This window comes from Barbatula barbatula (genome assembly GCF_947034865.1).
Source record: "Barbatula barbatula genome assembly, chromosome: 11".
In the NCBI taxonomy this organism is placed as follows: Eukaryota; Metazoa; Chordata; class Actinopteri; order Cypriniformes; family Nemacheilidae; genus Barbatula; species Barbatula barbatula.
In genome coordinates, this window is record NC_136774.1 from 8,965,769 (window position 1) to 8,981,007 (window position 15,239).

A 15,239-nucleotide genomic window follows, 5' to 3' on the forward strand; every position below is an offset into this window, starting at 1 on the left:
ATTAGCTAAATAACAAAAACTTAAAGAGGCATGACAGTAGTTAACTAACAACGAATAAATAAATAAAAAAATCAAGAAATTAAAGCTAACTATGTTAGCTAGTGTGCAACAACTTACAAGGATGTTTGCAGTTCTCTGGCTAGCTGCTGCACCGTCTCAACTTTAGCTGTCTGGAAGCAACAGAGTAAAATGGTTCAGAGCGGACATATTAGCTCGGTATCAATTTAAAAGCATGTAGAGATTGCCTGGCCAGCAGTCTATTGTGTGAACGAGTACGTTACCCGGACACCGGGCGGACTCGAAGTGTACCCAAATAAGACGGTCGCCGGACACGTCGGAGCAAAGCTAAATTTATTTCAGTCAGTCGTAGTCACACAATAGAATCCGCTAACAAGGCAGCGGGTATTAGCGCCAACTCACCGGGACGTTAGATGTTCCGTGCGGAGCTAACGATCGCTGCTTCAGGTGTCTGGCTCAGCTCAACTTGCACTAGCTGTCTGGAAGCGAAATACAATTTCCGTTACGGGCGCTAGCTAACGTTACCAGTGAAGATATTCGTTAGCTAGGAGAGTGTGGGGCAGAGTTAGCTGGATAGCTACCCTGCTAATAACTAGCGAAGTTCATTTTTCAGTTTTTTTTAAATAACTACAGTACTATTGAAATGAAACTTTGATATACATATATATATATCTGATAGATACTTTGAGTTATATCAAAGTATAATTTCTATAGTGTTGTCCCCATGAAAATATATAATAAAATATTTGTACAAATGTGAGGGGTGAACTCACTTTCGCGATATACTGCTAGCTAAGTTACATCAGCAAGCAGTCGGGACTGCAACGGCATGCCAGTGCCAGGTTCCCACTTACCGTTTTGTGGCTGAACTCGGTTTATTCACCGAAGGCTTCTAGCTTCGGTGAATGAACAACGTGCTTGCTGTAACGGCAATTTAGATACAGGTGTATTCCGTCTCAAATTTTGGCGGTTGTGACGTCAATGCGTTGCTATTTGTAAAAGGCAAAACTTGATGATATTGAGTTGTTTGAGCTCAAACACATAATTACAATAAGATAGGCCATTAAAAAGTACAGTTTACTCAGAATTCTTAATTAATGTAAAGAAACAGTAGTACAAACTCAAAAACTTAACTTAACTTAACTTAAAAACACACTTACAATAAGAAAGGACATGAAAAAGTTAAGCTTAATCAGAATTAACTAGTAATGTCAACAAATTAGACACATTTAAGTAATATGAACTCAAGCTGTTTGAGTTGAATCAAAATCTGGGTTTACAGTGTAGGCAGTTTACAGTAATGTCTTAGATCATTCGGCATTATTATTTAGTAACTGTTTTTTAAAGCAATAACAGTGCTTTATCCTAAATAAGTACTTGTTCATACTAAACCTCTCGTACCTTATTGCTTACTTATTAAATTACATTCTGGAATACTGGATTCTTAGCCAGAATGTCTGCATTTAAAGTAATGAGGTAAGAATGTGTGTAATAAGGATAATGTACAGTCATCCGTATATCGTGACAATGTCTTAGTTTATTGTGCGATAAGAACTTCCTGACTGTACTAGAATGTTTAATATCTTATTTTGAATGACCTATTTTTTTCCTTGCTGTCCATGATGTCCTTAAATGAGACTTGTTTCACAGGAATGTGATCCCTATGGACTGTCCCCACAGAGGAGCGAGAGAGCGAGAGAGCGAGAGAGCGAGAGAGCGAGAGAGCGAGAGAGCGAGAGAGAGAGAGAGCGAGAGAGAGAGAGCGAGAGAGAGAGAGCGAGAGAGAGAGAGCGAGAGAGAGAGAGCGAGAGAGAGCGAGCGAGAGAGAGAGAGCGAGAGAGAGCGAGCGAGAGAGAGAGAGCGAGAGAGCGAGAGAGAGAGAGCGAGAGAGAGCGAGAGAGAGAGAGCGAGAGAGAGAGAGCGAGAGAGAGAGAGCGAGAGAGAGCGAGAGAGAGAGAGCGAGAGAGAGAGAGCGAGCGAGAGAGAGAGAGCGAGAGCGAGCGAGAGCGAGAGAGAGCGAGAGAGAGCGAGAGCGAGAGAGAGCGAGAGAGAGAGAGAGAGAGAGAGTCATCCGAGAGCGAGAGCGAGTCAACCCATCGCGAGAGCGAGAGCGAGAGCGAGAGCGAGACTTCCTGTGCTCAGTGTTCATGCAGGACGGCCAAGAAAATCAATTCCTGGCCTTTTTCTATCATTATGGCAATTCTTGTCAGCTGGCGTTCTGGTATGAGCTTCATCACTGCATGTCTTGTTTGGACTTTAAAACATCCAAGTGTTCTTGAGTCTAGTGGATCTCTGAACAGTGGTTGAGATCTTTCAAAACATCTACACATCAGCAACTGTGAACCTGAATCTTCCAACTCATCTCTCTCTTCAATGGCCTCACAGCAGTTTCCTTCAGCAAGAATAAATGCATTGTTGGGCCTTTTGGTTTTCGACTTGGAGGCCACCACAGAGAGAGGAGAAGTGGACATCTCTGTGAGACGTTTGACCAATTGAACAAGTGGCTGCCTTCCGGACCTTACAAGCCGCTTTAGCTTTGCGAGATAATTCTCGAATGGGAATGCACTGCATGCATCAAGGCTGCCAAAAGTCATTGCCTCTTCTGATAGATGTACCATTGAATGGATGTTGTACACCAGAAAGTGGTCTCCATACAGTTCTTTTGTTTTCTCAATAAAGTATTGCATTAGCTCTTTGCTGTATCGGTTGTGTTCCCTTGCCAATGTTGGACAAAGCAGAAGACTCAAGGCAACACTAAATGCCATGAAATGGTCGTAAAGTTGGTCACTCAAAATGCCCTTCAGCACGATCTTGCCTGTATAAACAGCAAACTGGCGCAGTTCTGTTGCCTTCCACCTATCAATGTCCTCTAGATTCCGAGGTTTTCGGGCAAAACAGTTTGGAATGGTGTGTCTGAGTAACAGCAGTCTTTGCGTCACCTCATTTATTTGCCCCGCAGACAGTCTTACTTTTCTATCTCCTCTAACCCACTCTGTGATGAGCTTCTTCATAACACCCAGGCAGGCTTGGTGCATGTAGTCAATTGGAAATTGTTGTATCATATCCAACGGGAGCCTCAAAAAGGGAGACACTGGTGCAGTCTCATTCTCCTGACGTATGGCCATTTCAGCACGAAATGCTTCATTGGTGCGCAGAGTGAGATTTTCTACCTCTGGGTACGTTACTCGCCTGGAGACCCATGTGCCTTTCTGAGTGCATTTGTCACAACCAAAATACCCAGAATACTGCTTGATCTTCTTCACCATTGCTCTTGCTGGTGCATCGCACACAAAACATCTGATCCTAATCTTTTTTCCATCCAGACCATTGTCGAGGAGCTCTTGGATGTCATTTATGGCTTCCTCAGCAAAATCCAGATCTTTTGGTTCGGTGGGACCAAGTGTCAGTGTGACAGGAAAAACACTAATGGGGTTTAGGTGAATAGCACAGAGGATGGGCCAAAGATGTGTCCTGCTGCTTTTAAAAATGGGTAGGCCATCAATATTAAATGATAGCTCCAGTGTACTCACTCTTTCAATCATCTCTGTTGGATAAAGTTTTAACTGCTCACTAATGCTCTCTCTTAAATTAAAATGAACACACTCCATTCCTGACTTTCGTGCTGATGTAACAGTCCTTGGAGTTTTCAGCAATGTCCTTGCTGTGGATGGGAGCTCTGGGTGTCCATTTCTTTTAAGTCCTCTCAGGAGATCATCTAAAGCATTATGCGTGATGCTGTGCTTTATTGCCCATTCATGCAGAAATGTTGGGAGTGAAGTTGAGGCTGTTTCATTTTCACTCTCAGTTCCTGCAGTGCAGCTTTCCTCACTGAGCGCATTGTTCACACTCTCATGTCCAGGGACCCGTTTCAGAAAGCAGGGTAAGTGCAAACTCAGAGTAAGTTAACCCCAGAAAACGGGATACTCTGGGTTTTCAGTTTCAGAACGCGAGGTATATCAAACCCGTGACCGCGGGGTAAGTCAAGCCCGTTTCAGAAATCAAGGTATCTTATACTTAGAGTGAGTAACCATAGTAACCTACTCTGTGAACCTAACCTGGTCTGGAGCAGGTTTTATTCCACTAACCTGAGGTTTGTTACAATCTCCGCCCCTTTTAGAAGCGCGAGTGGTGTTGAAATTGCCTTCGTCGTTTGTTTTTTCATTCGTTTTCCTTAATCGCGCACAAGTTCGTAACACAGACATTAAATGTCCGTTTATTCAGGAACCCGTAGACGAGGAAGCTGCATTAATACAGAGAGAGTTACATTTACGTCGGGAGAGAATATATGGTGAAGCCACGTTTGGATGTTTTATCATATCCGGAGGATTCTTTTATTTGAGCGGCACAGTTTTTCTTTACAGTCCATTAAATATATTCATAATCTGCTTCATCCTTACATCACAAACCTCACTCGTCGTGGCTGCGCTCTTACATCTGAGCAGATTCTCTGTATGGCTTTACGTTTCTTAACTAATGGAAGCTTTCTTTATAACACCGGGGATGCAGAACACGTTAGCAAGGCAACTGTATGCAGAGCAGTAAGAAAAGTGTGCATCGCTCTCAAGGACTTTATATACATTTGTGTTAAGTTTCCTGTGAGAGTCATCAAAGAGGAGTTTCATAAGATTGCAGGTGAATGGTGAACGTCTTTCTGAATAAGCTGATCAAATAAATGTGGTCTTGCTGCCAACTCTAATAATTCAAATACCCTTTAGGATTTCCCAATGTGATTGGGTGCACATTTAAAAGGTCCCACTCGCCCCGTTCTTCTCTGGCTTCGAACTGCCGTCGGTCAGAACGAGGGACGGGCGCTCTAACCACGAGCCTAACGACCGCAGTCCCTTTTGCGTCTGTCGCTAGAGCATCTCTAGCTGGCCTCCATCTCTAGCTGGCCTCCACAGCCGGAGCAGGGGCAAGCATGGCCAGTTTTTTGTCTTCTACAGCCACAGTGCTCGGTTCTCATATACTCAAAACTTTCAAGGCCAGTTTATTAAATATATCAAACATTTCCCAGTCAGGCATCCTACTACCAAGAGCATTTAAACTCATCGGACTGAATGATGTTTTTAAATTTTATTCTCAGCTGCTGCCATGTTCTTTTTATTGCAGAAGGATTGCACCTACATGACAAAAAATCGTAGGTATATATGTTTATATATACATATATATATATATATAGTGCCTCCAATTCGACTGGCGAGAAATAAACGGAGCGCTTTTTGTCACGTGGCGTTGCCATGGTGAATCGTGTTATCTTCGCTCAATTGATGATGGCTTTTTAAAGCCGCGATGAACACGAGTAACCTCGGGTGAACTTACTCAGAGTGGATTGAACTGATTGAAACCAGCTGTTCTGAAACAGAAAACTCAGAGTAGCGATTATCTGAGTAAATCAACTCAGAGTTCATATTTTAACTCAGTGTTGCTTGAACCTCCTTATTGAAACGGGTCCCAGAACTGCAACACTCCCCACTGAAACTAACATCAACAGTACCAACAGAACTTGAGATGTCATCATCAATGTCCATTCTTTCAGCATATCCTTCTTGAGGTGCTAATGGTTGATCTAATCGTTCCTCCTCCACAGGACTTTCATCCAATGATCTTCGTGCATATTTCCACTGCCTTGTGTATCGCTGCCTCTTAGATTTTGAATCCATTCTAAAGCCAATATACTGGACTTAATTAAAATGTGGTCATAACATATTTCACAATAATTCATTAAACATCACATTCATAAATTCATAATTTGCAATGCAGCCTTAAAGTTGCCCTTTTAACAAAAAATTATACTTGGCAGATTATTGCTGACCAAAAAAGTAGTAATAGTAGTAAGAAAATAGTGATATGCAGTTTGTCATGATTAGATTGGAATTTAAAAGTAAAAGTTTCAAGTAAATGTAAGTGTTCCACTGACGGAACAGGTTGAACAGGTTAAGGTGCAAGGTATACATTTTGTTGTGTGTTCCCTGCGCTGGAACTCACAGCCTTTTGAATTATTGAGCTGCACAGGAACACTTTAGGAACATTATTGATAGCCACTGATGATGTGATATATAAAAATGTTGTACTATGATCTAAATATTTGGGTTTACACACCTGAGGAAGACGAGAACTTCTACCTTAGTGACACTGCTCGTTTCTCAATGTTATACAAATAAAGTAATCTATTTGTCTTTGTTGTATATTGCATGTTGAATCCGTTTTTCAATAATCTGTTACACGTCAACCCAGCAGGTGGCGATATGACAGTATGTATGCGAATCGTCAATAAACCGGAAGAAGAATCTTGTTCACCATGATTGCATGAGCTCAGTTGTGCACAAAGCACATGATTTGAAGTCGTTTGGCGTTTTTGATATGCGGTTAAAAGGTAAGCGTTTATTATTATTAAGTTTTTTGAAAAAAAATTGAATACTCTTTTCATAGGTTCTTTCATATTGTTTAGTTAGTAGACTGTGAGAGTTTGGTACACTGCATTGCCAGCTGATACGAGAAAACCTTTAACCTTATTGTTAGTTATCAGTTTATTCGAAAGTGTATAATTTTTAAAGTAAAAAACGTTTTGCTTGTTGCCAGAGCTTTATCATTGCATAAACCCTAACATGAGTCTGCACTCGCCTCCACGTCCGCTTACTTTAAACCACGAGAACGTACAGTATTTCGAATTGTTTTGGTCCACAACAAACATAGCGCTGATAAGGCAGAAATGGGAATGAAATCTAATAACAGTTTGAATAACTCTTACGGGGCTGTACACTGCAACACGTATGTCCTATGCTAGTTACCCGTCTATTATGTGATACCCGCATGTGTTTTTTTTTTCAAAAATAAGAAACGTTTATACTTGTGCTAAAATAGTTTGGCATGTACCACAAAACCTCTGTAGCACCAGTCCTATGTGAAAAAAAAGTTAACGTACCGCCCTTCTTCAAAAACTGCTGCAACAGAGATAACAAAATTCTTAAAGATGGTATTTGTAGAAATGCAATCTTGAACAGTTCTGAAGTGTCTTTTCTGTTCTAAAATGACTACCACTGTGTACAAGTCATTGATGTTAAGTGATGAGTTTTGGGCTCAAATTGGCATTTAAAGTCACACCAAAGGTGTTAATCTGTGTTTAAGACGTGGATTTATGCAGAACAGTAAAGTTCTTAAACACTGACTGAATCAGTAATTTCTTTCTGAAACTTGCCCTATACATAGGTATTGTCATATTGGAAAAGATAAGGGCCCTCCCCAAATTGTTGCTATAAAATTAGAAGCACACAATTCCATAGAATATCATATGCTGTAACGTTAAGATTAGTACCCACAGAAATGCCTAAAGTAGTCAAACCTGTACATTAGGAGGGGCGGCCCGAAACCTTTGGCAATATAATGTATGTATGTAAGTAATGCTTTAGTTTTTTATTTTTATTTATGCTATATACCATTAGATTATGTAAAGCTTGTTTAAGCCACCTCAGTGTTATTTAAAACATTAATGAAATATCCTATCATCAGACTTTCTTTTCAGGTAACTTTGTATGAACCACAAAATGTATCAACTTACATTCTAAAACAAGGCCTAGCCCCTTTGTCGTCTTCAGTGGGAAAACGTTGGCGTCTTCTGAAATAAAAATGTTTGTCATGCTTTAAATAAAGGTATAGGTTGTTTGCAAGTGAAAAAAGTGCAGGGGAAAAGATATCTATCTAACAGTTTTATTTTAGTTGACTTGTGAAACCTTTTTATGCATCCCTGAAACAAGTGAGTTTCACAATATTTTTAATTTATCTTTTTTATTTTCAAGTGCTTGGAGACTTTGTCTGTTGTCTGGGGGGGGGTCTATAATTACCATTGAATATAACGTCAACTGGAAAGTTAACATAAATTGGCAGAGGTTAACTTTAGTTTAGTTAAAGCTAGTTTAGTCAGTTTAGTGTTAGTTAAACAGTGAAACATAAATACAAATAAATAAAAAATAAATTGATTTAATTGCCAATATACTTACAATGCCAGTGATGTTCTGTAAGGGGCACTTTAAACAGTTTATTTAGCTGCTGTTGAAACAAGAAAAACATGGCAACATATGAGTTTGAGATCCATTTAGTTTCATCAGTGATTACTGACTAAATATGTTTTGATGAACATGGCAAGCTAGCGATGCAGGATGCTAGAATGTTTGCTTAATAACAAAAAACTGTCTCCCTTGGAGTATTACTGATAACTAACTTGCTGCATGACATTGCATTAACTGATTTAAACCCAAATACAGAGAAGGGTGTCTGACAGTCACGCAAAACATATACTTACAATAAGCCAAAGACGCTCTGTGAAAGGGCTCTTAAAAGAGCCTTTGGGGTATACTGTAGGTAGCTGCTGTTGACACACACAAAAAAGAGCAAACATGACTAAATACCATGACATAAAATATGAGGAACATGAAAAACAAGATATGCAGAGTAACTGCTATGTTTGTTACTTACTGCAATCAGATGCCAATTGACTCTGGAAAAAAGAATAATTATTTTAATGGAATAAATTCACAGATATATGTACATTGCAATTTATATGTGCTCCAACAATTTGAAGAATATTGAAACCCACTAACAAGAGAGAAGGGGTACTGCAGGACCAGGATTGGGAAACGTGTGATAAAGTAAATATCTGTATGTTCATTTAAATATTTATGGCTGTAAAACGCATGCTGCGGCTTTACTAGATCTGCGAAAACTAACTTTTACTGTTCCATCAGCCAATGAGACGAGATTTTGTAGGAGAGACACCTCGTTATACATTCCACCAGCACAGAAAATCAAAGCGAGCCACGGTATTTGTGAATGCGCATCCAGTTTTGTGCAAGAGCAGAGGTTGTCAAGTCTGTCTATGAGCACTTGGCCTGTGCGAAGGTCTCTTGCTGGCAGCCAAGGCAAACATTTGTATTTCTTTCAAGTAACGTTACCAAGTTAGGTGTGACTGTTCGAAACGATTTATTTTATTTTAATCCGTGCGAATTTGCCCCATTAGCACAACGTGACGTTAACGGAAAGAACGAGTTATTGTAGAAAAAGAAGGAAAGTGGTACTAACAGATGTGCTATTACTGTTACATGTACATGAAATGTAGGTATAGGGGGTTGATTTTATTCTGTTCAGTGGGTTTCATGTGAAAGCGGCAGTTTTTTTATTTTAAGTGGTGAAACCGATTTCCTTCCTGCTGCGAGGTAAACTAGATTTTTTCAGATTTTTAAACATAACGTTACATTTAGGTTTATACGTTTAGCTTAAAACATTGACCGGTCAAGAGAAAATAATTACCTCAGGAAAACGGTCAGTGATTCCAGTTAGAGTGAAATATGCAGCTATGCGCGCACACGTACAGTACCTGCCCTCAGTCATGTTTCGCGTCCTGCGAGTTGACTTTAATTGTGGGAGATTTTTGTCTATTTCGTTCATATTTACAAAGATATTCTTACCTTTTTCATAGTTTAAATGTCAAAGTTGTAAAACTAATTCGGGCACATATAGGAAGTTCGTTTCACACAGCTTTTAAGTATCCCAATACCCTATTGTGTATTTTGTGAAAATGTGTTTTCAATGACGAAATGGACAAAAATCTGACACAATTAAAATCAACTCGCAGGAACGCGAAACATGACTGAGGGCAGGTACTGTAAGTGTATTTTACTATAACTGGAATCACTGACCGTTTTCCTGAGGTAATTATTTTCTCTTGACCGTCAATGTTTTAAGCTAAACGTATAAACCTAAATGTAACGTTATGTGCTAATTGTGCAATGACATTTAAAACGTAAATACTCACTACAGATTTATTTTTATATAGGCAGGTTAAATTAAAGTATTTTACATCAGGATAGCTGACGGGACCGGAGGTTCCTCTCAGAAGGCAGTCGCTCTGTGCGCGCGCGGTGGCCACAGACCCGTTTATAGGCTGCCCGCATTCAGGGTTCGCGGGCACCGCACGCGAGCAAGATGTAACTCTTTTGACTTTTTTTTTCGTTTATTATTTTCGTTTTTCTTAGAAAATATATGCATTTATATAACGATAAAACTCAATAAATTATGAATATAAAAATATGATTTTAAATACAGTGTGCAACATAATTGAAATCTGAAAGAGGGTTGGCCAGCACTTGTTTTTTGCTATTGAATGCCTAGAACAGGCTATTATGCAGACTATGCAGTTATATAGCTAGTACAAGCTGCCCTAAAATGTTCATGTATTACATTAGCTGCTACTTAATGTGTCACTGTAAAAGAGAATTTTGTGTAACTAGAATGCATATTGATTAAAATTCATCTTTGTGTTTGCTATACTAGTTCAAAGCAGTTATTCCCTAAAGTTTATCAAGATTATTTATTTTAATACTCAATAACAACAATCACAAGCTTATGCCTTTGTATTTAAATGTATGAGGTAGAGCCCGACCGATATATCGGCCGGCCGATATTATCGGCCGATATGAGCTAATGGCATTTAAATCGGCATCGGCGTTTATAACGGCCGATAAAACATGAGAAAAAGAGTCTCATGCTTCACTCATGTTATGAGTGTTGCATAGTTTGCCCACCAGAGGGCGGTCTGCAACTCCCCAGTTGACAACAGCGGCGTCGTTCGAACGGGACGGCCGAGACCTTTCCAACGAGCCCGGCCACGCATCGCTGCGACCTTCCCTCGCGGAGATACGGACCGAAACGTCGGCCGTTTTCAATCCGGAAATGGCGCCTCTTTCCCGGATCGGCCGGCCCGGCGAGCCGCTAGCTTGAAACTCGGCTTCTTCCGCCGGGTGCTGGCGGTCTCCGAGTCCGCCCAGGTCAGCCCGCTGCTCGGGCAGGTCCCCCGGGTGAATCGCGGGACTAGCTGGGACTCTCTTAAGGTAGAGCTGGCGAAAACAACTTTGTCGTTCGTCATGTGAAATGATTGTAGATTTAGTTCATACACTGCATATAAAAACGGTGTGGTAGTTCTAGCTAACGGTCCTATCATTATCACTTCTAAATATTCTGTAACATCACTTACAGCCGCTAATGCATTGCTATATTAGATTAGCCACAAAGCTAACTAAAACCATGTTTATCAGTGGAAGAACGCGAACGTTAATAAGAGGTCAAACTATAACGTTAGCGTTTAACTTATTCTAAATATATCTGCAGTGTTTCCCACATAATGACCGCGTATCTGTGGCAGGGGGCGCGTGTAGTAAATGACTAGAAGTTATGTACAGCGTGCCTCGAAAAAACAACTGTTACGTTATTCTAACGCTAATCAAGTTAAAGTTTGCCTGTTCATTCATTCCTGCCAATATATAATAATTAATTCCTGCTCATGCACAGACAGTTGTGTAAGGTTACAACGTTAGGGGAACGTTATCTAAAGGTTACAACGTTTTGAGAACATTCTACATTGTTTTAATTATATTTTGGTATTATTTATTTATTTTATATTTATTTATTGTATATGTAGCTATACATTTAACTTATTTTAATTTTATTATGGTTTTGTGGAATATTGAATTTGTTTGGTATAGCTCTTTTACTTTAACTTTAACTTATAATTTATTTACAGTTCACACTGTTAAAACCAGCTTCAACTGGAAGTAAATAAAAGTGTTAAATGTTTAAAACCAGACTGTTTTGTGATCATTGAAAAATATATACTTTAAATGTGCAATTGTTTAGTCATTGAGACTGTAATCTAAGGCTTTTTTTAACATCCCTTCTGGAAAATGGTTTATACAGCCCACATACCTAGAACAGGCAGATATTTTGCTATTGAATGTTGTGTAAGTGCAGTTTATAGGAAATGGGTCTAATATCCAGTTTATTTTCAAAATCAAAATATCGGCTTATAAATCGGCTCTTTTCAAGTTAATATCGGCATCGGCATCGGCCCCCAAAAATCCATATCGGTCGGGCTCTAGTATGAGGTGTTAACACATTGTTATTCTTTTTCCTTTTTTTGAAAAAGTGGATGCCAGTCCCTGTTTGTTTGGTCTTTAATTCAACAAACCAAGGAAATGACATATCATGTGTCACTCATAAGCCGATGGATGAGAAAGTGTTTTTAAGGTGCAGTTGAAAGGTAAACATGATCTGTTTGATGTGTGGAAATTGTTGTTTTTTATCTTGGTCATTGGTGGGTTTGTAAATAAAATTGTGACATCTTTCAAAATTGTATCCATGTTTCCCCGACCTATGGCGTTTTACAACAAGTTAATGACTCTTTTGACGACTATTGTAGTAGTATTGATGTGTCTATTAAAACTAAAGGTATTACCTGAACATAAACATTTGTGAGAAGTGTTTCGCTTGTGTGTGTGGCAAGTATTAAAGTTATAATCGTTGATAAATTTTAATCTATACAAAGTTCCTTAAGTCGTCCACTTGTTAAAAAATGCTATAGGTCGGGGGAAACATCATATATATATATATACTCGTGTATATATGAGTTTTTAAATTTCTTACCTGTTTCCCCATCTTTTTTCTAGTCAAATGACTCATCCCACTCAATCCAGTGGCCTCCTAAGAAAGAAGACGCTGTTCGGTCTTCTAATTTGTAGCGGCTTCCACAGATTGAGTCAATCGAGAATTTGTGATCTCCATCAACTGAATAGCCACTTGAATAAGCGTCTGCTTAACTGACTTTGTGAGCTCTTAAGAACATTCTCAAACAGGAGTGTGCTGCCTGCAAGCAGCGAGAAATTCATTGTTTCTGTAAAATAGGCTGGATTTTGTACATCATGAAGCATGTGGTAATTTGCTCAGCAGACATTCGCACCTTTGTCTCATCAGTCTACGAATGGTTGGTCAGTATTCACTTCAGCATGGTCCTAGCAGTGTACAAAGAGTGAACTAGCACAGGTCAGTAGGTTTTAACCTGTCAGTGTCACCTCAAATTAATTTGAAACCTTTAGAAAAGTTTGATTGATTGAGTTCTTGTAATTTGTTCTTGTATTCTCTTTTTAAACATGGCCTGGTGTATGTAGGCAATTGGGAATTGCACTATACATTGGAAACCTTCATGAAGCATAAAGCGAGTTAACCACAACAACAATAGGTCAGTCCATCTTTCATGCCCTTTAGTGTTTGTTTTTCTCAACGGTAGTACGTTTAAATTCATTGTATGACTGGATTCTGTATGCAGTGATTAGTAGTAATTGACAAAAAGTAAAAATAGTAATTTAACCAAATGTATCCATTGCATTTAGCTTTGTCCACATATTTGACCATTCCCTGCATTACTTTTCTAAATCTTTTTGTGATGTATACAAAATATTTAATCATATTAATACAGAATCTGTATAGCTTGACAAGCTATAGTATCATTTGTCAATATTGTTATTGGCTTACTTTCTTTTTATGTTGTTCAAATATTGTCATGTGGTATTTGATTAATGAAAATAATTAATCAGATTAATCTTTCTCTGCTGTCTCTCCAGTCATTTATTTATGGCAAGATGTGGAATCACACTTTTCCTGGCTTTCCTGGTTTTGCCTGGCTGTCAGTGCAGCAAAGAAATAATTTGTTGTTCCTGAGTTTTGTAATGACATTTTAACAATCCTGTCTGTAGCAAACAGTAGTGCAATAAAACACTTGTTTATAAACAATACATATACTGTTGTTGTCGGAGCCGGCCAGTCAATTGTGCAGTGCAACTTCTGCCAGTTTCACCCATAATCTTTACAGCACTATCCTCAGGAAAAGTGTTTACCACTCAGCAGTAATGCATTGGTTGATTGCAGCATGCATTTGTGGGAACTCGTAATAATAAAGGAAAGCAAATTGACTGCCTAAAATATGATTGCTGTTTCCATCCTCTTTCCCCTATATTAAAATGGCACTGAGAACTAACAGTTGCAAAGAAAATCCTTGTTTTTTTTAGTTAACACATTAGCCATTAGATTTGCACATATATTTTTTTGAAATGTAAATGTGCTCTATAACAAATCTTATGTGACATTTAATCATGGTGACTGTGTAACATGCAGTCACAGTGTCCCCCAGTATCATAATGCTATATATTATGATATAATTCCTAGGGTTATCATATATACAGTATATATATGGAATAACCGTTGTTGTTGTATTGTTTCTGCTGCTGCTATTAATCTACTATTGTTTTTGCAGGTGTTCATCTGTTAGGACCAAGTGTCAGCTTTACAGAAAGGCACAGATGGGGTGAACATAAAAAAGGTTTCCCCAACTTCAGCATAATTCAAATGGACACACTCCATCCCTGACAAGGCTTGTTTTAATTGTCTTGCAACAATTCCCTTGATGTTAGGAGTGCTTGATGTCCTTTTATTTAGTGAGATCAGTGAGTGAATGTTTTGAGAATGAGTATTTTCCCTGTATTGATTCTGCATAAGTGTATTATTTTCCCAGTCATTTCTCTTGTTCCATATGTTTGATTTATTTCTAATTTAATAAAACCATTTAAGCCGCTTGTAATTGTAGTGATGTGTACTGTTTGTTTAGGCTTGCCTGAAAGATGATTGGCCGGCAATGTCTAATTTCAGCAATTTCAATAATGGTAAACCTCAAAAAATATTTAATAAACATCTACTCCCTATTTTTCCAGTAAGCAGAGTACAGAAGTGTTTGCCTCTATATGTTGTCACTTATGTAGTGTTTAGTCCCCATGTCTTTCAGAGACGGGGCAGTATTCTGTACTTTATGTACTGTCTTACAATAACTGAACTCATGTTACACATGATTCAACACTGTAAAACTGTCAATATGTATCGATAAATACATACAAAAAACACTGATGACACACGTGGGATTTCTACACTTTTCCTAATCTTACTGACCTGATTCGTAATTTGCTTGAAGACCTGTGAAAATGGTAAGAAACTGTCAGACTCATTAGGATCACATTAGGTAATTTATATTTGGATATTAAAAGTGTTTGTGTGGTGCCTTTAAGACTTACTGTGACCCTTCATTAAAAAAAATGTTAAAGTATATTTTTAATTAGTTATTAACCTAAAGGGAAACCGTACAGAACGTTCCCTGCATGTTATTTTTTGCATGTATAGCCCCAAAAAATAACCTGAAGGGAACGTTCCGGGAACGTTAGCTGTTGGTTAGAAAAAACTAACATGCAGGGAACGTTCCGGGAAGGTTAGCTGTTGGTTAGAAGAAACTAACATGCAGGGAACGTTCCGGTAACGTTCGCTGTTGATTAGAAAAACTTAACATGCAGGGAACGTTC

The 15,239-nt window shown here is 38.8% G+C and overlaps 1 long non-coding RNA gene across 1 annotated transcript; it reads left to right on the forward strand.

The window, feature by feature from the left end:
* The first annotated feature begins 6,290 nt into the window (after positions 1 to 6,290).
* On the forward strand, positions 6,291 to 14,781 carry LOC306900956. Its single transcript, XR_013787346.1, has 5 exons — positions 6,291 to 6,391; positions 11,990 to 12,103; positions 12,510 to 12,882; positions 13,008 to 13,078; positions 14,150 to 14,781. It is a non-coding gene; the product is annotated as an uncharacterized lncRNA (long non-coding RNA).
* Positions 14,782 to 15,239: the final 458 nt, after the last annotated feature.